Raw genomic sequence first — 25,839 nt, forward strand, 5'->3', positions numbered from 1 at the left:
TGGTACTCTGAAAGCTGGAGTGTGTCTTCCCTATAGTGCCTCCGCCCGAGACTCTCCACAGCGAGATCTCGCCCAACGCGAGAGCTTCTCAGGCCGAGTTTGAGAAGATGGCGAACGACAGCGAAGTCGAGTTATTGACTGTAGTGAACGGTTCCGTTCTTACATCTGAGCTTTTGCGAAATCAACATCACAGACGTAAGAAACGCAGGCTTTGGGTTCAGTCGCTGTGGCGATAGCGCATTCTTTTCTTGTGAACAATGTTTAGCTTTCAACTTCCTGACACTATGACAGTCAATATCTTACACTTTCCTTACCTGCACTCCCAAATTTTATTTCGGTGTCGACCCAAAAAGTCATTTGAATGCAACGCTCTATAATGTAGGCAGCAATGACAGTTTATTTCCTTCATAAATTCGACGGCTGAAAAACGTGAGCACAGCTGCGACATACCTTCCAGTCAACGACACCTTCAATGGTCTCCGTGCAACAGGCCGGAAGAAAACAAGAATGTCACGCGATTTCCGTTTACTTCCTGATTAGCCGAGCATGTGTGAATGCCGCTAAAAATCGTGCACTGCGCAATCGCCAAAAAAGCAGAAAGCGGAGGTGGCTTTTCCCGCCCAGCGGCAAGAGTTTACCGCGCTGCGTTCGCGTTTCCGCGCAGATTCTCCGCATGTGGGTACGCGGCTCAATGGTAAAAATGATAGAGAATACGGTTGCCGAATTGATGCCTTTACGTGCTCTTTTTTCCCGTGGACAATAACCTAGTGGAATGGTCTTCCTCACAATATTACCAGCCAACCCAATGTAAATTTGTTTTTTTCTTTAGTAATATATCTGATATTAAAATGAAGTAACAGTATATGATGTTCTGCGTTATTGGTGCTATTATAGCATATAAGTGCATGTCGTGTATTTGTAATGTTCGTGCGAATTTTTGTGTGATTTATATATCCCTACTGTAATGTCTTCTGGCGCTGTAGGTACACAAATAAAACGAAATAGATATGGTCGAACTTATAGCGAACAGCGCGCTGCCTAAATAATAGTTAAATAATTGCAAAGAGTTTTGTTTTATGCTTAGAATGTACCCACCTTCATGTGCAGTTCGGTAAAGCCTAACAAATGCTACTATAATTAAATTTGCTCATACAGGATACGTACTTGCGCGATATAAGCGTATTTACAAGCTCGTTGTCCTTCAAATTCCTGCAATGGAGGGAAGTCACAGGCAGAGACAAAATTGTGTGCTTCATTCGAAATTCAGGACATCAGATGTATGAAGTTCAAGTTGAACAAGCCTGCCAACCTGTTAACAACGTAAAAGAAGGTAACGAAAAGTTTAACGACGTTTTAACCTATTACAGAGCAGCGTATGCAAACTTCTTGACGCACAATATACTTTTACGCACAGTATGGCGTCGAGGAAATTGCTCTTCCGATGTCAACATGTTCGCTAGGTCATATAGCAGGCACAGCCGTAACTCAGCAGGACCTCGTTTCTTTTTAGTGAAAGTGAAGTACTACTCCGACATGCATGGTAGAAACTGTTCAGTGAGGCAACTAATTTCCCTTCAGCCACAACAGGAAATCTGCGTTTCGCGTACAGGAAGTAATTACACGATCGGATTATTGGGGCTTCTAGTTCCAAGGAGCAATAACTTCCTCTGTCAACACCAAAGTGCGCAGTAGCCCGACAAATGATGTCTTTCTGTATGTTTGAGGATGCTTTTCTTCTGAAGGACACTAGAGGATATCAGAGCTCTTGTGATGTGGGCCCCCCTCTTTTTCCTTGTTTCGCATCTGCTGCTTGTCGCTGTGTTGCACATTTTCAATTGTATGAGAAACATAGCAGTAGCTGTGGCAGATCCTTATCTATATTGAGAGGCGCCATATGGCAGCTACGCGTCTAACGTCGGTGATTTTAACTGAGAATATGCCCCTTTAAGAAGCAAAGCACCAAGCATTCTCAATCATGCAGAAAAACATCATTTGTCTGGCTACTGGTGCTGATAGCCGAAGTTATTGCTCCTTGGAACTGGAAACCCGTATAATCCATCTTGTAATTACTTACCGTATGCGAGACCCAGATTTCCTGTTGTGGATGAATGGAAATTAGTTACTCCACTGAACAACTTCTACCATGTATTTCGGAGTAGCACTTCACTTTCACTAAAAAGAAACGGTCTCCTGATGAGTTACCGCTGCGCCAGCAATCTGACCTTTCTTCGCGAAGATGTTGACATGGGAAAGGCAATTTCCTCGACATCATACTGTGCTAATAGTTTGTAAAGCTGCACAAGATAACTTCCATTGTATGTATGGTTTGTATTATGCCGTGTTATATCACTCCTACGGTAGCACGCACAGGTACGCGTAGTATTTCAAATCAACGAATAAAGAAACAAATCTCGTTTGCATGCGCAATGAAGTCTGCATACTCTGCTACGTAGTAGGTTATCAACATCATTCAACTTTTCGTTACCTACTTTAGCCTGTCGTTAACAAGTTAGCGACGGGTTTGTTCAACTTTTCAAATATCATACATCTGATGTACCGAATTTGGAATGAAGCGGAATTTGTGACGCAGGGAAGATATTTTGAAAATATATAGTCGCAGGGTTATTGTCAGTGTGGACGAGGAGACCCACGCTTATCGCGAACCGCCGTCAAATGACCGAAGCCACCATGTTGTGACCCAGAGTCGGCCCGGAATTGGTAAAACCCACTATAGTCACAGGAAAGAAATCCAAATGATGTGATCGCTTCATGGTTATTATGTTCCAGTGGTCATATAAAACGAAAGTTTCTTAAATAAGTGAATAAAACGACAAAATATAGCGACCCTGATGATGATGATGATTAACGTTGAGTCGTGTGGTGTGCTTTTTACTCTTCGGTGGGATCTTTAAACCGTTTAAACCGATCGTGAAATGTTCTGGCTACGGCGGCTGTCATTCAGATTGGACTTGGATAGGAGTCGTGGCACACTGCAATCCGCTACGAGATAGCTTCGGAGCGCAGTGTATTCAGACAAGTTTTACTTCGACCCAAATTTGAGTGGGCATTTTAGATGTTCATAACAATGGGTGAGCGTATAGCTGCCGTATGGTGGGCTAGAAAGACTGGTGTGCTTACCGCCATATTCAATACATGGAATGCGCGATGCCCCTGTTTTGAAGCCAAGCTCCTGAGCTCCGGCGCTATGCGCTCGCTGCGAACCAAGCGGATTCTCGTTGAACTAGTCCAACATGTGCCGTGTGTGACGGTGTATGTGTGCTTGACTATTTTTATAGCGAATATATTTGGACCAGCACTACGTTGGTTTGCCGCACTGACTGTTTACTAGCATCCGCAGTTCTTTGTAACTAAACCACGTGACATTTGCTACCGTCACGCCTGCCTAGCCGACGATCCCTGCAAGCGAAAGATATCGGAATGTTGCGAAGCACGTGACCGCATGTCTTATCTTCGTTGGATGATGACAGCCGGGTTGAAAAACAAAATAAAGGGCGGCTACTGCGTCCGAGAGCTCGCCTCCTTGATGGTTTCTTTTTCTTCACTCTTTCTTTTCAGCCTAGATTATCGAGTTGCTGTGTACAGGAAGCTGGGAACACTTTGTCACGGAACATAGGCCGATGGTAGATTGTTCAACTAAATTGTCATTTAGCTAAACTATGGCGCTTTCTATACAGTGTACCTCGCCGCACATCTTAGTTGTTATGTAATTCTTTTGCTCCCTATGTAACTATAAAGGAACATGGTATCGGCCATAAAAAACGAAATTGTAGCACCGCAGTAGTATTCTCTCTGCACGCACGGTTTTACTGTTGACCAGTAGAACGACCGAGTCATATATATATAGCGCGAAAGATATATTCCTTATTACCTTGCTCCTTCTTCCTTGCTCCTTATTTTGTATATATATATAGAGAGAGAGCGAGAGAGAAGAAAAGAATGCACACTTGTATTATTAACCGAAAAACCTTGAATGGAATTGATGTTATACAAAGGGTTCCTAGAACATCATGTTAAACTCATTTTATCCACTGATTGAGCGGCCTAAGAGCGCTGCTAGCGTGACATTATGCAATAACAACGAATACACTGATGATGATAAATGTTGAAATTCGCCACCTGGGTTTGTGGTCCACAACCGACAGTCATTATAGATTATAAAGATTCAAGTTGAAAAGCGTAATATACATGTGCCCTATGACTTGCGAAGTGCCCGCTTGGTGTGCCCCCCCCCCCCCCCCGCCATATTACTTGTGTGGTACTACCCTCACCTTTGTCCTACATTTTGCAATTGATCCGTTCACCGTATGTGCATCTGTTTGCATTTTCGTCGCTTGTAGGCGTCCTGGGGTGGCCCCGACTCTGTCGCGACTCATATCCCCATCTTTTTCTGTTACCTCATCACCGCCATCATCAGGTTATATTAAAAAGGGTGTAACATAGTTACAAATGAAACCTATTGACATTGAACACGGTTAAGGATATAATGTCATGATTGTTCAGTATATGGTCCCATGTTGAAGTGTAAATTAGGAAACCCCAACCGGAGTTTGAGACTTCATAAATGAAAATGCACTACTTGATATTGCCTTTTGCTATGAGGTACACTAGAAGTCAGGAGTCTTCTGCTTCAATACGTGATCTGTTCCTGGTGCCTAACACCCTTCACTGGAAATGGGACTGCCAAGTACTTGGTTGACATTCAGATCACAAGATGGTTCTTGAGATGCACCATATAAAATTTAAGCATAACAGACCTAAAATCCAGATATTCCACGATATTCCTTGGGCAGATCCTTGTACAAATTTTAACTGGATCTGTAGCATCTCGAGAAATGTTAATATGGCCTGAAATTTTTTCAAGGCCACTGTACACATATCCACAAGAAAGTTCGTGTCCCAGGGGAGGGGGGTAATATGTTTATTAAGAAAAAAAAAGAAGTAAAGGCTAGTCAGGCAAAGAGCCGACTTGCTATTCAAAAAAAAAAAAAGGGAAAAACGGAAAAGAGAAGGAAGGAAAGATAAACGAAAAAACGGGAAAAACGAAAAAGACAAGGTTTACACTCAAAGACCATGGCTGACACGCGAAGCTTAGCATCTTAAACGTCGCATAAACAAAATTAGACGGCGATGGAAACTAACCCTGGTTTCAGGTTTGACGAAGGCACTGAAGGAGGAAATGAGAAAATTAAGTGAGACTAAAAAGTAATATTATAGCTACGTCTTTGTTGCGTACTCCCAGCAAATTTGGCATATGACTACTCAAAGTATCGAGCAAAAGAGGAACAAAATGACGCACAGCAGAGAACAGATTATATAGAAGATGTGGGAAACTCCTAATAGATCTATCACCGTTGTCGCACAACTTAAACTTCCGAATTATTATTAGAATGACATTACTTTAAAGCAGCACTTGTATCTCTATTTCTTATTATGCCACTGTGGGAGGTAAATATGAAGAAGTCTTCTGCGGGTAGATTGGCAAAGGAAAAAAGTGGATATGCTAGTCCAAAAAGTCTCGGGACTGATTACTTCAGGACGCGATATTGTGGTCTTCTGGGCAAGACAATATTCCGAATGGTTTTCTTAGAAGGTACGCCGAGTAAGCTGTGCAATTCCTCAAAAATTATTTTCCAGATATCGCTGGACGAAGGGACTGTCCCGAACGAATGGAAATGCGCTCGTATAAAACCGATACGTAAGGCAGGAGTCCCGACTTTGGTTTCGAATTTTCTCTTCTTTCCAGCTTTTGTGAATTGCTAAAGCACATCTTTTCCAAACAATTAACATCATGATCAAGTAACAGCATTCCTTGCAGCATATCTTTCGTGAGGGCTACTCCGCTGTCATGGCCCTGTTTGATTTCATCCACGACTTTGCATTTGCTTTATATAATAACATACAAATTGAAATATTGGTTTTGCATCTCTCCAAGGCATTTGACCGTGTACGTACCCTATAGAAAGCTGACACATAATACCAATATCATGGATTGGCTTCGGGACTGATTCCCTGTCTGATTGAACCCCATACACCTGGGGTATACGACAGGAGTCAGTCTTGAGACTTTTGCTATTTCTTGTCTATATGCACGATATGTTAAGTAACATTAATTGTAAAGCATGTTTATTCGCTGATGACTGCGTAACATATCGCGCGATATATTCCGAAAAACATAGGGATGTCTGAAAGTGCGTCCTCAATATGCCGATCGTTCTCTCTCTCTTTTTCTTTCTTTTTTTTCTGTGTGCTTTGCTTATGGCTCACCTTGCTCGCCTTATATTACGCACCTTTGCAAAGCAGTTTAGAACACATCAACGAGTGGTGTTACAAATTGCAAATCAATTTGAACACCGACAGAACTGTGTCTATGCTGTTATATGTAGAACAAAGGCTTTGCCAACATCATAGTATACTTGCAAGGGAGTTTAGTACAAATATCTTGGGGTCGCTGTCCCGTCCGATTTTAGATGGAATTTTCACGTGCGCTTAATAGGCATCACAGTCAAGAGAAAGCCTCTTCTATCTCAGAAGAACACTTCATTATGCTACTGCTTAGGTCAGACTACCGGTATATAGAACACTCGTGCTACCGATCGTCACGTTCGCGAAGGTAACTTGGGACCCCTTTGCTGCGTCTCTTTTGCGGGTTTCTTTCGAATTGTCGCCACTATACGAGTGTATTATGTGTATATATTATATAATTAACGTACGTTCCCTACTCCTTCCCAGGTTCCTTCTGGGACCAGTATTCTGAAATAAATGTATAAATCGTTATATTTTCGTGTCGTCTCCTTTGTCTTCCGGATTCCTTCCCTCTGCTGACTGCTCATATGGAGACTGTAATCAGCAATTCTATCGCTTCCGTTGGTTAGCTGCAGTTAACGTATATCTCACGCTTTTTCTTTCACAATCCCCCGTCACCGGACCTCGCAACCTGGAAGGTAATTAAAGGTCGCTCAGATGAAGGGAACGATGAGCACATATCACGAATATCACTACCTACACTACATACACACTCGAACACGTCTTTATCGTTATCAAAGTACACGTGTCCCAGACCCGAGTGCTGATAGGGACGCGCCGACGAATGTCAGCACTGATATCTGGGTGTGCCATTCGTTTGCTCCTGCAGGTGACACTCAAGGGGCATTTTGCATGCAGAGCAAAGAAAAGGCACGCTCATGGGTTAACGGCAGGTGTGTAATCACGTGACGAGTAGCACTGAAATGAGCCGCGAGAGGCGATTAGATCGCATAGCGCCGAGATACGCTTGGCGCCATCTCTCGGCAGGAACATCGGCGGGTACATATGAAAACCGCCGAATGGCTCACCAGTCCTTCTAGCCCACCATAGCTGCCGCTAGCGCTTCACGCGCCGAACAGGAAAAATACATGATAACATGTCGACTTAGACCCATCTGGTATGCAGCAGCTCACCTGCATTCTTCTGCTCTTGCCTTTAATGCAACGTTGAGACAGAGAGAAACGAGACACAGGCAGATCAGTGTTTGCCTTTTAATTAGTGGCTATACAGGCAGAGATGTACGACTGCCCTCTTCCATTTCAATTGCACTCATCAGTTAAGCGAGCGATTATGAAAAATAATGCAGTACTCTACTGATATCTCACACTCCTCATGACCATCTAGAATTCTAGCTTATTGTGTTTACTTGCATATATCTACGGATTTTTCGGTGTTCTGTAAAAACATGCACCAGTGTCTCATATTGAGCAATATGGACAATGGAGCTAATGTTTATTTGTAAAAGGAATTCAAAAGCTGATGTGTCCGCGCGTATGATAATTTCAAATTGGGTTTTGCAACATTGTTGTTCGCATCAGGTAAACAAAAACAAAATATTGCGTATTGTGGAGTACACCACACAATATGCTTTCATGATCATGCTTTGCAAAATGAATTGCGTTGTGATGCTTTTCCGTCTATTTTTTTTTTTTTTTGTGTGTGTGTGTGTGTGTGTGTCGTGCGTGTGAATGAAAGATATCAAGCAGATGTGTTGAAGTTGTCAGATTAACTTCTTTTAACTGACATTGGCCGTGAAGTCTTGAATTTTTGTTTCTCGCGAGGCATGTACGCCTGAGGGTATTGAGCTTGAATTTTTCTTTACGATTACCTTTTGTACTGTGGGACATTGAAAGTGTTTCGTTTTAATTCTTCTGTGGCGTTGGGCTCGAGGTGTCTTTTTTTATGTGTGTACCAGCCCTGAATCTTTCAACGTTTCATCTGACGGAGATGGTATTCACGGTTGGTAGAGCCTCGTAAAAACAGAAAGAAGAAAAGAAACAAGTCCTGAAAACAATATTTCAATATTTTGGAGAATATGCGATGTATTTAATAGACGTACACACATGGTACTTCTTTAAATTATCTGATGATAAAAATGCTCGCTTGCCGAACGCGGAACTTCTGTGGTTGTTCGAGAACATATCTTCTGTCCAACAAAAACGAGAAGCATACCGTTTCCCAGTCACTTTAAACTACAATGAGGAGGCGTTTCCTCCACTGTGCGAGAAGCCGTTCTACGTTTTATGCACTGCTTTTGTCCCTTGCGCAGCCATGTGAGAAACCACCCCCGATGTGTCCGCTGAATGTGGTCGCCTTAGGATAAACTTAGGATACCTTAGGATGACATCCGTACAAGGACAAAGGACATCAGGACAAAGGATGTCAGAGCCACACCTAGTTTCTGGAATTTTTTATGTCGCATCTTCATAGGGCAAATGAACTAGTCACTATTGCTCAAATGAATCTTCCAACGCCCCATCAAAATCTCAAGATTTGCCTTCTTGGGCGTCACTAAGTTGATGCACTAACATATTATATAGAAGGAGGGACTTCACTCACTGAAACTTGCATTCACCTCAGTGTGCTTCCTTTCGCCTTCTTGGCGTCTGCGTTCTGACAGACTGGCACAACTTCGGCCAGCGTCTAAACCTCTAAAATCGGAACTATAGAAGTACGCCACGCCGCCGCCGCTGTCGGCGCCGGGGCACTTCCAAGTTGCAAATGGAAGGACTGAACTACTGTGACAGGCGAGTCGCGGCCCACTGCAGCAGCAGTGCAGTGCAGCCTTATTGAACATGGTGGTTCTTTGACTACGTTTTTAATATTCCACATGATGTCGTTACAATGCACTACTGCTGCACACTTTCGAAGGCAGGAATGACAAAACATGTTTCTTCTATAAGCAGCGGCAAGAGGACAACTTCATTCACCATTGGCCTTGTATGTCCCGCGCTACCGAATGGACCGCCAGATCCCGAGTATTATGTCACATAAAATGGATGTCGCCAACAGACGATGGGATGGATAACAGGCAGCACACACCAACCCGAACCGAACCGGTATCCCGAACCGGTAACCGAGGTTTTAGATCGGTTCGGTTCCAGTTCAGCACTATATCGCGGTAGTAATTAAGGTTCAGTTCGGGTCCAGTTCCCGCTAAAAATAACGGTTAATTCTGGTTTTCGGTTTCGGTTCCGGTTCGGTTCGACGCTTTGCTGAAAACACGTAATCGGAGCCAAATTTTGTTGCAAGCAGAGGTCGGCACTTGTGACTCACTCATGCTTACTCTCCCGCTCAGCTCCTTGTTTGCTGAGCTCCCATTCAGCCCTCCGTTTGCTCAATCATGCTCGGCTCATTACACAGTTCCCCTTGAAGTCTGCCCAGGACGCATACTAACCCCCGTGACCCCACTCCTTCCTGATGCCCTCTCTCCATCTATCCACGTCTATTCGCCGCTCATAGCCACAGTTGCTTCTTGGCGCTAATATGGAATTAAAAGAAAAGACGCTAGTTGGCCACATTGAGCATGAGTGAGCATGCTCATGAGTAGGGCCCGGGACTTCATGCAAATGCGTATTTTTTTGTAGGCGTCTCTTCGAGTGCCCTGATTGTTCTTGACTATCATCGGAAGGCAGGGACAGCAACTGAGAAAGGAACTGAAGAGACATCTGAAGAGGAATTGGATCGAATCATCGATCCAATTCGTAGGAATTGAAGTGGAAAGCAGAGAAAAGATCGGTGTTGGTCTCAGAACGGATGTGCAAGACCGCCGACAGAAAAGCCAGACGGCCAGTCAACGGATACCATCGGCGTCAGTGCTCCACTCAGCAGTCGCCGTGCGAAGAGATTGTTATTTCTGCGGTTCTTCGTCGCATTCTGCAGAACGATGCAACGTGGACTTGGAGCTCACGCAGAAGAAGGAGAAGCTCAAGGCGGAACGAGGATGCTTCAGGTGCACTATGCCGGGGCATCGGTCCAGCGAATGTCGAAGAAGGGTCAAGCGTTCCCGTTGCCAAGGAAGACACGTGAGGCCCATGTGCAATCCTGATTGGGTTCGCGCGACGGCAGCACTACGAAGCTGTGGTAATCGGCTGCGTCACGAAGGTTAGTAACGAAGAGGCAAGCAAGCGCACATAAAAGAACAACGAATGCCGTTCAATGTCAACTCTGCAACAGACAAACCAAGAATGTCCGAGTCCGAACAATAGTCCGCGTGCATCTCCCGGCCACTGCACGAGCACCGTCCTCGTTCTTCTCTTCGCTTCGTAACAAGCTCCAATGCCGAGTCCACCATTCATAACATCCTCCCCCCGGATGACCATTAGCTCATTTCCATGGGGGAGAGTAACTGCACTGGTCGACGTAGTCTAGTTCCGTTGCTGAGCTTAATCTCGCAGGCTCGGATGTTGCCGTCTCGCCCAATGAATGTCTTTCCTACCCGACCGAGCTTCCAAAAAAGTCAAGGACGTAGATTGTCCTGTAGCATGACAACGTCCCCCGATTTCACTGAGTATCCAGGCTTGTGTGGGAAACGATGTGCAGAACGTAGGCCAAGCAGGTATTTCTCGGTCCATTCATCCCAAAATTTGTCCATTAAGCGTTGACAATGTACTAGTCTACGGTGGCTGTCCCGAGCAGTTAGTTTCTGAGTGCACAGCCATGGACGTCTGCAGATTAGGCAGAGTGCCTAAACTGCGCCCGACGAGGAAATGCGTGGGTGTCAATACTTCGCTGTTAGGCTCGCTTGTGTCCTGATAGGTGATCGGACGTGAGTTGAACGGCCTCAGCCTCCACCAGGCACGCGACGAACTCTTCTAACTTGAGGGACCTGCCAAGTACATTCCGCAGTACGACCTTCACACTTCCAATCATTCGCTCCTACCATCCGCCCCACCACGCAGCTCGTTCTACAATAAATCTCTACTGGATGCGGTTCGCGGATAGATGATCTTGCTCTCGTGTGCTCCTGATCGCCTGCTGCAGGTCCTGCATTTCCTTAGATGCTCGTTTGAAGGTGGCAGCATTGTCCGAGTAAATGACATGTGGCCTCCCTCGATGCGCGATAAACCGACGTAGAGCCAGAAGAAAACATTCGTTCACACAAGTTCCAGGTGCACTGCACGTACTCCTGCGCATATGAAAAGGGCTGTGTACACCTTGCTCGTTCCGTTTCCAACCTTTGCGTGCACGGGTCCAGCGAAGTCCACTCCCGCCACTTGAAATGGATCGGTCTTTGTCATACGTTCACGGGAAAGTGAAGGAACAGGTGCCGACATAGCCTTCACTTGAAAACGTTGACACCGGCAGCATTGGTGCACGATCTTACACAGCTGACGAGATCGTAACACCCAGAAGGTCTGTCGCACTGCCGTAAGCATACTGTTTACGCCGCTATGTAGAAGTCGGTTGTGTATGCTCAGTGCTATCAATTCGATGAAACTTTGGTCATGCGGCAAAATAATCGGATGCTTACTGTCCTCGTCTACGTCTGCCTCCTGAAGACGTCAATGAAGTCGCATGATACGATCGTCGTCCAAAAAAGAGTGTAACTGGAAGAGGTGATGAGGGAACATCTTGGCCTCTTTGTAAGTTTGATATCTCGCTTCTAAAGGATGCACATTGAGTACTCTTGAACCAGTATTTCTCTGCTCCCTATATCACGTCGGCGCTGAGGGGACCTGTTGAAGCCTCCTTTGGCATTCATTTGCATTTTCATTTGTACCCACTCTCTGCGTTGTAGCACTTCGTTGTGTCACTTCGTTGGAAACGACATAACTTGTGCTACAACGCAGAGAGTGGGTGCAAATGAAAATGTGTAAAAGAGCGGCTTCATAAATTTCATAGCCCACAGCTTTTATTTCTTTCTTATTGATTTAATAATCTCGCGCTCGTGGTTCAAGGTAAGCCGTGAGCAGATATCTTCCGCTTCCCGTGTTTTGTGTCGCTTCACGCCTAAAAAACAAAGTAGACAGGAAACACACAGCGCGAAAACAACAACCACGGGAGGAAACATAAGACACACACGGGCGCTAACTCCAACTAAACTTTACTGCACTGAAGGGTGCGCAGCTACAGGAAAGACACAGGAAAGAGCTAAAAGGGAAAAAAAACCCAGGTAGATAAGAACACAGTTTCCTGTCTACAGTAAAAAACAAAGAATCAAGAGATAAAGCGCCGCAGTGACCTCGCTGGTGTCCCCGCACCCGTGACAGATAACAGCATAGGCAGGACGGACGACATCAATGCTTGTTCGTCAAGCGGCCGTGAGAAAGCGCTGCAATCAAGCGCTCTTTTCGCGTGACGGAAACTGGTTCCGTCGTTGTTTCGGAACTCCGGGCCCTTTCTTCTGGCCCGGGAAAAAAAGACTCGTATGAGCTGGAGAGTTGCAACACACTGCATTCGCTTTCTCATGTCAACGCCCACAACTTCACAGTTGACATCTCCGGTGTGATCCTCCTAATTAAAAAGTTAGAAAATTAAATTAATTAATTAATCAGTTAATTGCGCGACAAAAAATACTATTAAATGCTCCAGGTCACTGGTAACACTATGTACTTGGTTTCATTCTTCTGCGATGATTCATTATTTTTTAAAGGTTTGGACAATCTTAATAATAATAATTGGATGTTTACGTCGCGAGACAACTGATCTGGAGAACCTTAAATGGAACACCCTGTATATATATATACACAGATTAGAAGCTTAGGGGGCGGTTGACCACGAGAATGAAATAAGCAGGAAAAATCAGAAGACGACAAAGAGCTTACAGGAAAACACAAAGGGGAGTTTATTAACACATATAGGGATAGGGGTCGACGTTTCGGCAGTCAGCGCTGCCTTCGACGGGACTGGGGTTTGGTGACAAGAACAAGCTTTATATATGGGAGAGGGTTATGTACAAGGGAAAGAGAGCAGCGCATGCGCTTTTGTCATGACTAACACAGGTTGGTGACTAAATGAAAGGGGAATGACCGGGTCTGTGCAGCAGGACCTTGAGGAAATACCCGTGAGCCTGAAAAGGAGACAAAAGAGCGTATGTATTGTGCTGGATTAGAAATGCAGGTTGCGAATAGTAGAAAGGATTCCTGGATCTTCGTTTATCTGACACTGGAATTTATGAATGAGATAAGATTCGCGCTGTTCCCTGAGCCGCTGGGAAGGAAAGCCTGACTGCAGGATGAAAATAGATATATTCGTGATTGAGTGTCCTGGTTTACTGAAATGGCGCGACACTGGCAGATTAGGTTTCTTCGCGACGTTAGATTTGTGGTTATTGAATCGCGTTCTAAATGACGTAACTGTCTGTCCGATATATTGGGCGTTGCATTCATTGCATTGGAAGAATTACAGTTAAAGCCGCCATTAATGTTGACCCGATAATTAGAATTAGTACTTTCTGCAGAGTTAGCGGCTTGCATTGATTTACAAATTTGGCATCTACTTGCATTACAAGGGTGGCAACCAATGTTATTTTCTGGAAGTTTGTTAATTTTGGCATTTACTAGTCTGTCTTGGATGTTCCGCGCCCGGCGATAACTTACGCGCGGTTGCTGTGAGAATATTTCATTCATCCGATCAGATTGTGAAAGAATTGTGTAGTGGCGGTTGAGTATCCGGCTAATGTTAGGAACGCTGCCATTGAATGTGACAGTGAGATTTACTGCAGAATTTCCATTGGCTGGAGGAGATCTTTGGAGCCATTGTTGGCGATCTGTAGATCTTGCTCTGGCTATAGCGTCTTTAACAAGTTTGTCCGGGTATTCACGATCGATGAAGGTTTGTTCTAGTCGTTGGAGATGGTTGTCTAGTTCGGCATCGTAAGTGCATATTCTGCGGTAGCGCAATGCTTGACTTTAAGGTATGGCTAACTTAGTATGCCTTGGATGGCAACTGCGGAACGATAAGTACTGCTGAGCATCTGTAGGCTTCCGGTATAAGTTGGTTGAGATACCGCCGTTTTGTAACTTGACTTCCACATCCAAGAAGGTAACAGTGGAGGCGGAGTAGTGGGAGGTAAATTGAATGTTAGGGTGAATTTGGTTGAACCGGTTGATGAACGTGAGAAGGTCGCTTTCAGAATGAGGCCATATGATAAAAATATCATCTAAAAATCTCTTGTACACAAGTGGTTTCAATACGGAACATTCGAGAAATGTTTCCTCCAGGGATGCCATGAAGATATTTGCATAGTTGGGGGCCATTCTCGTGCCCATAGCTGTCCCGTTAACTTGCAGATAATGTTTGTTATCAAATTCAAAGTTATTGGAGGTCAAAATAAGTGTTAGCAGTTCGGTGATGACAGTCGGATCATACGGCTGGTCAGGTTGATTTTTGTATGCTGAAACGGCCGCTGCTATACCATCTGCGTGGGGAATATTAGTGTAAAGGGACGTGACGTCTAACGTTGCCAAGAGACAGCTTGAGGGAACGGTTACTTGCGATACAGTTTGAAGGAAATGGTTGGTATCTTTGACGTAGGAAGGTAATTTAGGGGGGATAGATTTAAGAACGGTGATCGACGAAGGACGATATATTTCCTGTAGCGGTACCGTTACTGGACACAATTGGTCTTCCGGGATTGCCTGGTTTATGTATCTTAGGGAGCATGTAAAATCGGCCTGGTTTAGGGTCTTTAGGAAGTAAGTATTCGTAGAGCGCATCGCCAATTTTCTTAGTGGCCTTTAACCGTTTTAGTGTTTTACATATATCTGCGGCAATTTCATTGGTGGGGTCGGATTCGAGAGGTTTGTAAAAGTCTGCACAATTAAGTTGACGGAGTCCTTCCGCCACATAAGCTTGCTTATCCATTACGACTATGGCACCTCCTTTATCAGCCTGTTTGATGATGATACCTTCGTTGCTTTCTAGCGCGGACAAGCTTTGCTGTTCTGCTTTCGTAACGTTGTGCCGGAATTTCCGATTCGTTGAGTTTGCATAAATACTGAGAATTTCTTTCTGAACAGCTTTGATATACATATCAAGACTTTTATCTCGGTTCGGGTTGGGAGTAAAATCGGATTTTATACGGAAAGGATTTAGATTTGATTGCGGTTTGTCGTAGAAGTATTCCGTAAGGCGTAGTCGCCCCGCAAAGTTGTCAAGATCCAGATGTAGCTGATATTCATCGATTTTACTGTTATTGGGACAAAACGATAATCCCTTCTCCAGGAGAGCGATTTCCGCGGGTGTAAGGTCACGTGAAGAAAGGTTCACTACGCTACATTTGGTTAGCGTGGGGATGTCGGGGGCAAACTGGCTGTTGCTGTCTAACGGGGTATCTGGATGTAGTTGTGAAGTATTGCTACGGGCTTCGGGATTAGGGGGTGCCGAATCTGTGGAAGTATTATGAGTTGGAGGGCACTCGATTTTGTCTCTAAATAATTTCTTTTGCTTTCGTACCTTCAGGTGGATGTTTTTCTTTTGGAGGAATTTGTCTAACTCTGATCTATGAGAATGTGACAACGGGGTAGTGCTGTTAATGGCGTCGGCGTCTTCGGATAGAGACTGGATAGTATCTTGGCAGTGAGAAATTAGAATTTTAGTTAGGTCTAAAGATGCTTTGTTAAGAATGGACAGCCTCACAGGCTCACGGGTATTTCCTCAAGGTCCTGCTGCACAGACCCTGTCATTCCCCTTTCACTTAGTCACCAACCTGTGTTAGTCATGACAAAAGCGCATGCGCTGCTCTTTTGCCCTTGTACATAACCCTCTCCCATATATAAAGCTTGTTCATGTCACCAAACCCCAGTCCCGTCGAAGGCAGCGCTGACTGCCGAAACGTCGACCCCTATCCCTGTTAATAAACTTCCCTTTGTGTTTTCCTGTAAGCTCTTTGTCGTCTTCTGATTTTTCCTGCTTATATATATACATATATATACAGGGTGTTTGCTGTAACGTGTTGAGAAATTTTATTTAAAGCGAGCGATAAGAGAGAAACGAGCACTACTTTTCAGCTACTTGACTAAGAAACAGGTGCTACTAGTGAGGCAGTACCTGTTTCTTACCCAAGTAGCAGAAAAGTACCACTTGCTTTTCTTTTATCGCTCGCTTTAAATATAATTTCTGGACACGTTAGAGCAAACACCCTGTATATATATATATACACTCATGGAACGATGCAACAGTACCAGAGGACACGTGTTTCACCGTGTTTGCGGCTCGTCAGCCCTGGGTAGCTGCGCATCGTTCGGGATTGGCAAACGAGGGGTCACTCAGCGAGCGATATACACCTGGGAGGGTGACTGAGCACTCCTCAATGCCACAGTGCAAGCCAGTGAATTATAATGAGGGAAAAAAGCCAATAAAGAAACAAGTAAACGACACTAGACGTGTTTGAAATTCAAAATTACAGATTAAGATGGCTTCTATGGCTGCACGTAGAGAAACAGATACTCATGGAACGATGCGACAGCACTAGAGGACACGTGTTTCGCCTTGTTTGCGGACATATATATATATATGCATATATATAGTCTTCTTGTTTGTGTGGGATGAGAGTGGTCACGGGCGAAGCATCCGAAGGTGGAGAGCTATACGCTGTGGACACTGTTTCGCGCTACGCGGACGATGATGTATGAATGTGGGTTGTGAATGTGGATTCTTGTACTGTCGTGTATTTTATGTTTAAAGTGGTTATGACGAAAGTGGTTATGTTTAAAGTGACGAGCCGCAAACACGGCGACACACGTGTCCTCTGGTGCTGTGGCATCGTTCCATGAGTATCTGTTTCTCTACGTGCAGCCATAGAAGCCATCTTAATCTGTAAGTTTGAATTTCAAACACGTCTAGCGTCATTTACTTATTTCTTTAATGGCTTTTTCCCCTCTTTATAGTTCACTGGCTTGCACTGTGGCATTGAGGAGTGCTCAGTCACCCTCCCAGGTGTATATCGCTCGCTGAGTCACCCCTGGTTTGCCAATCCCGAACGATGCGCAGCTACCCAGGGCTGACGGGCCGGAAACACGGCGAAACACGTGTCCTCTGGTGCTGTCGCATCGTTCCATGAGTATCTGTTTCTCTACGTGCAGCCATAGAAGCCATCTTAATCTGTAAGTTTGAATTTCAAACACATCTAGCGTCATTTACTTATTTCTTTAATGGCTTTTTCCCCTCTTTATAGTTCACTCGCTTGCACTGTGGCATTGAGGAGTGCTCAGTCACGCCCCCAGGTGTATATCGCTCGCTGAGTGACCCCTGGTTTGCCAATCCTGAACGATGCGCAGCTACCCAGGGCTGACGAGCCGCAAACAGGGCGAAACACGTGTCCTCTGGTGCTGTCGCATCGTTCCATGAGTATCTGTTTCTCTGCGTGCAGCCATGGAAGCCATCTTAATCTGTAAGTTTGAATTTCAAACACGTCTAGCGTCATTTACTTATTTCTTTAATGGCTTTTTCCCCTCTATATATATATATATATATATATATACATACAGGGTGGTCCACCAACCATGATAGAAATTCATGGTAAAACACGTAGGCCCCGGAGAGAGATGCGGTCAAGGGATTTTTTTCTGCCAATAACTTTTGCCACATATTGGCAGCATTTGTATGTGAGCGCCCGCGTATTTGTATGTGAGCGTGGAGCGGCGTTGGTGATGTTGCAGGAGCATTGTTGCTAGTCGTCCATTGAGCACTTGCAGGGGCGTTGGCTGTCTTCCAACAGAGTTATCCCTGGTCGTCCGATAAACCTGAAATGATAAAAAGAGACAGCAGAAAGAACGGAAGCGGATCGCGGGACTTGGTCTATGAGCTAAGGCTGCGAACTGTAGACAATATGTCGGGGTCCTCGTTTATCGTGGACTGGAATGTGTGGATTAGGAATGATTCACGCTGTTGTCTGCTGCGGTCTGAGGGGAAACCGGATTGTAAGATCTACACGCTAATGTCCTTTAATGAGTGTCCTGTTTGATTGAATTGGCGCGACACAGGGAGATTTTTTTTTTTTTTTTTGTAATATCGGATCTGTGATTATTAAAACGAATTCGGAATGACGTTGTAGTTTGGCCAACATATTGTGCTTTGCATGTGTTCCCCTCTCGTTTCCCCTTTCCCTCGTATATAAGCCCTTGTCACCTATTTCCAAGTTTAGTCCCGTTGAAGGCAGCGCTTACTGCCGAAACGTAACTGTAACTGTAAATCTATTTCTAGTACCTCCCCATAATTTTTAATGTAATAAAACTAGCAACAGTTTTTAATCGTTATACGGGTTCCCAAGACTCTTGATTACTTGTAGTCTATATATATATATATATTTTTTTTTTTTTTTTTTTACTGGACCACTGTTGGCACTATAGGGGTACTTTTATGCCCCCTTGTCCCTTTGTGTGTGAGTGAATAAGAAATACCTCGGGAACAAGCGTAATTCTACTTAATCCTTGGCGTGTGCCTATCTAAACGACTTTCTAATACATTTCTAAGTAAAATTCTAGCTTCTCCAAACCAGCAAACTCAGATAGCCTATATTTTGTACAAATCTATCTAGATCAATAACCGAATAGCGGACTCGTAAACCACCCTTTCACTCATGAAAAGTAAAGGAACTACACGAATTCGCGCCCTTTTGGCAAGTTTTCACCGTCGAGGCATGAAGGGAACGTTTCTTTCCTCTAGTCCTATTTTCTCCTCTTCTTTTTTAATGCACGAAACCATCAGATGAAGGGGACTGGTGGGGACACCTCTCAGTTTCATGCAGTCCGTTACTGCAATACATGGGCCAAGCAAAACAATGGCGCGTTTTACTCCGCGTCTATTTTATCCCCTACCTTACCGTACTGCTGCAGGAACCTCCGGGTGGATAATCTTGCCGCTGAGCAATCGGTCTTTTTCTTTCCTATTTCTGTTTTGTTGTTGTTATTCTCTGTTCCATTTGTGCGTTTTGTGTATTTATGTGTGGATTTTCCGTTGACAGTACAAATAGGAGGCGGATGCCTCAGGAAATTTCCTTTTACTTGCATGGTTCATGCACATATAACAACCTCAGGACGAATGCGACTTAAAAGTTTCGATACGTCCAAAACACTCTCACACAACAACACTTTAGCACAGAGCGACTTTCTTTTCGCCGTATTTTGTTTTTCGTTCTGAGCTGGGTTCGAAATAGTGGAATCTCCTTATGCCGTGGAATACTACGCCATGCAGTGATTGTGTCTGTCAACCATAAGCTTGCTTTCGAGGTTCGCGTTCTCCTTTGAGCATCATACAACTTCGATATCTCTCGTCCACACACACAGGTCTCTGGATGTCGGAATTTAGCTTTTCAGCAGTTGTCATAGGTTTTCTTTAGCAGCAAGTCCTTTTGCAGATCCTGCTACGAACGAAAAAAAAAATGTTGTGTTGTTCAGTTTCAATATTCATGCCAAAGAATTCGGGACAAAAAATAAAGCAGGCATCACCTGATCGTGTTCCATAGAGCCCATGTATTAGGAATCTAAAAGCGCATGCAACACATTCCGCTGACAGCACTCTGCATTCGTTCGCTACTGGCACGTAGCCTGTGGCACGGCGAAGCTTCTAGTGCATTTTTTTGTTTCGTTGTTTTTTTTTTAAATTGGGATCTTCGAGGTTTCATTTAGGTTCGAAATTATCAACAAGTAAAGAAGGCTTCATTTGCTGCACCAAAGCGGTGGAGTGCAGCCCACCAGTATCATGTGTGTGATGCGTTGCAAGAACCTCATTCCTGAAGAGTTTGAGACCCTACGAGCACCCGGAATGTTGCGTAGTATACGTGAAGTAGTCTGTAAAAGGGAAAAGTTTGCAAAATTAAAGTGTACCCAAGGAACTGGCTCTCTTCTCACTCGATGTGCGGTCTCGTAAAATGCGCCAGACGCGCCGACAACGTGCGAACAAACCCTTTCAATTCATTTCATTTAGTATATTTCCTATTCAGTACAATGGGCGGGGTCGCGGAAACAGAGGCACCTTGACGAGCCCGCTGACCCTTGCCGGCATTAGGAGGCAGCATGTACCAAAACCATTGTCACGGGAACAATGTTGAACACATCGCTATGTAGGATATGAACAATGGAAAAGCTTAGTAAATTATAATACTTCATATTACCACATACAAAAGGACAAATAGCACAACGAGGAAACAGTAGAAGCACTGACGAACTGAAACATGACACAACAGCAAATGTCATAAATGACAAAAAAGAAAAAAAAAAGCTTTCGAGAAAGCCCTTACGGTTTCGCAAACTCCCTCAACCACCTTTACCATTCGACGGTTATCTGCAGTTAGAGTGTAGAAACAAGTAATTTTACGCTACAGTACATCTATACCTTGTGAATATTGACGAGGCCGTGCCCGTCGCTAAGAAGAAAATTTCTGAATGCGCGGCGGTACAGGGAGCCTACAGATACGCTAGTAGAAGTTATCAAGCTATCATGCATCTACATGCGTTGATGTTGAATTATCAAACAGGTTTAGTTATTCCGACACTCGGATAATGCGCTATGACTCTGTCTGCGTAGATTTCTACTTTTTTAGGATCTTTGTAATACCCGAGCACAATGTGTTGCGGAATGAAACCTCGGACATCACGTTGCTTCAAACGCAAAATCCTCTTCAATGAACAGAGGATAATTTTCGCTGTCCTTAAGTCGCATTACCACTGTAGAAATATAGCAGTCATCGAAAAAGCCAGACAGCGGCTTCATCTGAACCACGCACCTCTGATTGCCGGTCAAATGCCTTGCCATGTTCATGTTGTAAGGCATTGAGGCTTGTGTTGTGTTCGTCTGTTTGTGTGTTCCAGCCTCAGAACAGTCACTTACCACCGCGTACGTGACCACTGTTCCACTTGATACTTTGGAAGGCAGCTATGTAGTTGATCAACGTTAGGACGCATTGCATTACATTCTAACACCATTGCTAACTCATATATTCAACCTTTCCTTAACTCAGTGTCAGTGTCCCACACTGTGGAAGCTTTCCGTTGTTGTCCCAGTCTTTAAGGGTGGAAGGGCGGGTGTTGTTTCCATTTACAGGCCTATGTCCCTGCTACCGTCATTTTCATAAGTGTTTGTCGTTTTTCACTGATCGCAGAAGTAGCTGCGATTACACATCTTTGTATAAATGTGTTCATAACACTTTAGATATGACATTTGTAATCAGCTTGCTGAATTTTCACGCCCTGACTCGCATCGTCCGAAATGTGTCCCTGTTTTATGTGGATGATACTGCAGCTCGTCAGTCGCCCACGCAACGTATGCAGACGTCTTTTAATTGTGTGTCAGGTCATGTTGACCTATTTCACTCATTTTATAGTCATTCGTGGCCTTCGGACTAAATATACGGAGTTCTTGACATCACTAATTTCATCGACATACACCGTCCTATGTATCACAGAGTCTTGGTTTGATACAATCATATCTACAGCGAAGTACTTCACTTCCGCCTGCAGAGTTTTTCGAAGTGACCGAGACTACGCCAGAAGTGGTCAGCGCTACGGTGGCGGTGTGTTGATCGCTATTCACTCCTTCCTAAAGGCCGTCCGTAGAAGCGACCTGGAATCATATGAAGAACGTGTGTGGGTTCAAGTACGTGCAAACGATGGCATGGATTTCTTGATAGGAACCTATGACTTCCCAACCCGCATCGATTCTGACGTATTCAAGGATCACTTTTATGACCTGCAGATGAACTTCGACTCGACTTCGTCTATCAAAATGGTTTACAACAGTGTAACAGCATGCCCAATTGTGTAGGCAATGTCGTTGATCTTGCCCTTATAAACTCACCTGTTGTAGGAATCTGTGAAGCAGCAGAGCCGATATCGCGGCTGGATAAGTATTATCCGCCCTTTATCGTGACTTTTCTTTTTCCACCAGCTCGTGCACCATTCGCCAGTCAAACAAGATTCTGCTTTCGTGACGGTGACTATCTTCAACTGTATAATCACATTCAGAATCAGGACCTCGACGGTATATTGTTAGAGAATTGTGCTACGACAGCAGTGAAGAAACTCACACATATGGTTTACAGTGGGATTGAGACATTTGTTCCCAGACACACTTCTCGCTGCTCGAAATATCCGCCATGGTTCTCTAAGGAACTAAGGTACCAGATGAGACGGAAACTGCTATCATCGACTTTTTAAGAAAACCCACCTGCTGTTCTGGTATGCAGACGTGCGAGAGCTTTAGTGAAAGGTCTGCTCTCTCGCGACAGGGCTGTCCATCTGAGAACAGTCGAAAATAGCTTGTTTCGGAGGCCCAGCGACGTCTGGAAATATGTGAGTGAACAAAGGAAGTCCGACCGTCACACAATTTTATTTCGTTCTAATGGCCAGCTCTTGTATAATCCGCGCCAAGTGGCTAACGTGTTCGCGGATTACTTTGCTTTCTGCTTCTCCTCCGATACTAGACAACCAGTAAATCTTGTAAAAAGTGACGATTTCTTGAAAGCTGGTCTTATCTTTCCTTCTTAGTCCTCTATCTTCACTAGTTTAGCACTGTATAGGTTTTCTTCCTGATAGTTTCAGTGGTTCATTGCATGTAATGTAATGTATGTAATGTAATGTATATAATGTAATGTAATGTTCTCCATTGGTTCATTGTATGCACTGTTCTTCGCTGTCTCCTTTTATCTACCACAGTTTATTCATTGTATCTTATTAACTGGTTACTCTGTATATACTGGTGTTATTCATTCTATGTTATCTACTGGTTTCTCTGTATATACCACTGTCATTCGTTGTATGTTATTAACCGGCTTCACTGTATATACCACTGTTATTTACTGCTTGCACTGTACATATCATCAGGTTAATGTAATAAATTTTCTTTATATATATATATGTACACCTGTTGAGGAGCACGAGGTGCTGTCTGCGATTCGCAAGCTGAAACCTAAGTGTACTGCCGGATCAGACGGCATACCCAACTTCATTGTTAAAGGTTGTGTAGACTTGGTTGTTCGTCCACTATGTCACATTTTTAAACTTCTCTCTTTCGTCTGGTATTTTTCCCGAACAGTGGAAGCATTCTCTTGTTGTCCCAATACTAAAAGGTGGGGATTGCGGTAGCGTTACTAATAATCGTCTAGTGTCCATAAGTAGTAGAGCGACAAGGATTAAATCGTCCAAGGATAGATTCGATCATCGCTAAGGTCTAATATCGGAGGGTATTTGGAGCAGGATACTTTCCGCCCAAGGAGGAGCGCGAGCCAAGACCGCCCCCGCGCGTTTCGCGGCCGCGCGTAGAGAGGGGTTTCCTTCTCGCGGGTTTCCTTCTCGCGTTTGAACATGCGTGAACATGCAAAATACATCTTATTCCCTTTCCACATCTTTTAATACATCCCCGAGCGGGGAGTTTTCCTACCGCACTTAACATAGCATACTTTCCTCCTGAAGACATGCAAGCAATAGACATACACATTTGTACAAGTGAAAAATATTTTATTAATGCCAATTAAAGCCAATGATGCTTAGTAATGTCAATTAAAGCCAATGGTGCTGGGGATTGCCAATTATGTTGCCAATCTGCGTGAAGGAGAAAACCCCAGCGGAAAAACCTTCACACCTGAAACAGAAGAAACATACAAGACAGTACACATTTTCTACAACAGAAAATATTTTTATTCCATATTTAGTAAATCAATTAATGATTGTAATAAACTTTCTCGAATAATGTCCCTAATGGCGTCCGGATCTGAAAGATAACATATAATCAGCATTCGCCACATTGCTTACCCAACCAGATGACTCACTGCAGCAGTAGCAGCAATGATCTGAAAGAGAACCTAAATATTAAGAACAACATCCACACTTCCATTCACATATACGTACGATGCATAGGGGGGGCAGGGTAATCTGAAAACAAATGCAACAACTATTAATATCGGCTACATAAAAACGATATGCCACTGGAACTCTATATCCTGAAAGAGAACATTCACATATACGTACGATGCATAGGGGGGCCAGGGTAATCTGAAAACGGGGGGCCAGGGTAGTCTGAAAACAAATACAACTATGAATATCGGCTACATAAAAAAACGATATGCCACTGGAACACTATATCCTGCAAGAGAACATTCACTTATACATACGATGCATAGGGGGGCCGGGGTAGTCTGAAAACAAAGACAACAACTATTAATATCGGCTACATAAAAACGATATGCCACTGGAACTCTATATCCTGAAAGAGAACATTCACTAATACATACACTGCATAGGGGGGCCAGGGTAGTCTGAAAACAAAGACAACAACTATTAATATCGGCTACATAAAAACGATATGCCACTGGAACTCTATATCCTGAAAGAGAACATTCACTAATACATACACTGCATAGGGGGGCCAGGGTAGTCTGAAAACAAAGACAACAACTATTAATATCATCATGTACATAAAATGATATGCCATTGGAACACTATATCCTGAAAGAGAATGTTCACTAATACATACACTGCATAGGGGGGCCCGGGTAGTCTGAAAACAAAGACAACAACTATTAATATCAAGCATGGTAACGAGGCCTATAACTATACTCACTGTCAGGAGGTGGTATCCAGTTAGTATCTAAAAAGATATTTGCAATTCAGATCAAGCATGGTAACGAGATCTATAACTATACTCACTGTCAGGAGGTGGTACCCGATGATCATCTAAAAGATATTTGCAATTAAGATCAGACATGCAAACAGGATCTATAACTATACTCACTGTCTGGTGGTGGTACCCTGTGATCATCTAAAAAGATATTTGCTATTAAGATCAAGTAATCAAAGTCATATGCTGGTACGTACTTTCATTTGATACCACACAAACTGATTCATCTGAAATGAAACTCATATATTAACATGAAATCTATGAAATGTCGCTAATACATACAGCTTGGTGGTGGCGACTCAGGCGCTGAAAAGAATGGAACTTTAGATACTTCTCGCTTTTCATATTCACCATTTCCTTACCGTCTTCGAAGTAAAACACAGGGCTCGACGTGAACACTGAGAAAGATAATATTCTTAAGAAAATGAACTTGATGAGAAAAACCACCAAAACTCACCACTATCATCATCATCTTCAAAACTCGAGAAAACTGAGAAAGACAACTTTCATAAGAAACCTAACTTTAAGGTAAAAACCGTCAAAACTTACCACCATCGTTGGCCATATTGCTTCCAAGTGATGCTCTAGGAACAAAATCTTCATTTTTTAAAGCTGACGCATCCTCATTATCATATCACATCCTCTCCTACTTTGTATAAACAACTTTTAGCAACAAGATGGTGGGCTAGAGAAATCCACATGTAGCAAAAGTCTTTGTAGTAAACAACCAATTGCAAACTAAGGAAAAACGCAACCAATAGGGAAAGTATGCACATCCTCTCCATCGGATTCCTTTTCAACATCCCCCTCACAGTCGACGATGGAAGCGCAGAAGTGCTACGCGGTCTCTGAGGACGATTGTATGTATAGAAAGTTTTCCCGTTTTTCCCTCTCTAAAAATGTGATTCTTTGTTAAGATTCTGATTGTCTCCTGACGGGGGATCTTCCTCTTGTGAAGAC

The 25,839-nt window shown here is 43.8% G+C and overlaps 3 long non-coding RNA genes across 3 annotated transcripts; all 3 read right to left on the reverse strand.

Annotated features, from left to right (window-relative positions):
* Positions 1 to 23,705: 23,705 nt before the first annotated feature.
* LOC135401605 (uncharacterized) lies at positions 23,706 to 24,267 on the reverse strand. The gene is made up of 3 exons (XR_010424862.1): positions 24,111 to 24,267; positions 24,032 to 24,052; positions 23,706 to 23,973 (listed from the first exon to the last, which is right to left on the reverse strand). It is a non-coding gene; the product is annotated as an uncharacterized LOC135401605 (long non-coding RNA).
* A 107-nt stretch (positions 24,268 to 24,374) lies between these two features.
* On the reverse strand, positions 24,375 to 24,759 carry LOC135401618 (uncharacterized). Its single transcript, XR_010424864.1, has 4 exons — positions 24,736 to 24,759; positions 24,614 to 24,637; positions 24,494 to 24,517; positions 24,375 to 24,397 (listed from the first exon to the last, which is right to left on the reverse strand). It is a non-coding gene; the product is annotated as an uncharacterized LOC135401618 (long non-coding RNA).
* Positions 24,760 to 24,822: 63 nt separating this feature from the next.
* On the reverse strand, positions 24,823 to 25,718 carry LOC135401611 (uncharacterized). The gene is made up of 8 exons (XR_010424863.1): positions 25,429 to 25,718; positions 25,337 to 25,369; positions 25,242 to 25,277; positions 25,162 to 25,185; positions 25,077 to 25,106; positions 24,994 to 25,020; positions 24,909 to 24,935; positions 24,823 to 24,849 (listed from the first exon to the last, which is right to left on the reverse strand). It is a non-coding gene; the product is annotated as an uncharacterized LOC135401611 (long non-coding RNA).
* Positions 25,719 to 25,839: the final 121 nt, after the last annotated feature.

This window comes from Ornithodoros turicata, chromosome 1 (assembly GCF_037126465.1).
Source record: "Ornithodoros turicata isolate Travis chromosome 1, ASM3712646v1, whole genome shotgun sequence".
Lineage (NCBI taxonomy): Eukaryota > Metazoa > Arthropoda > Arachnida > Ixodida > Argasidae > Ornithodoros > Ornithodoros turicata.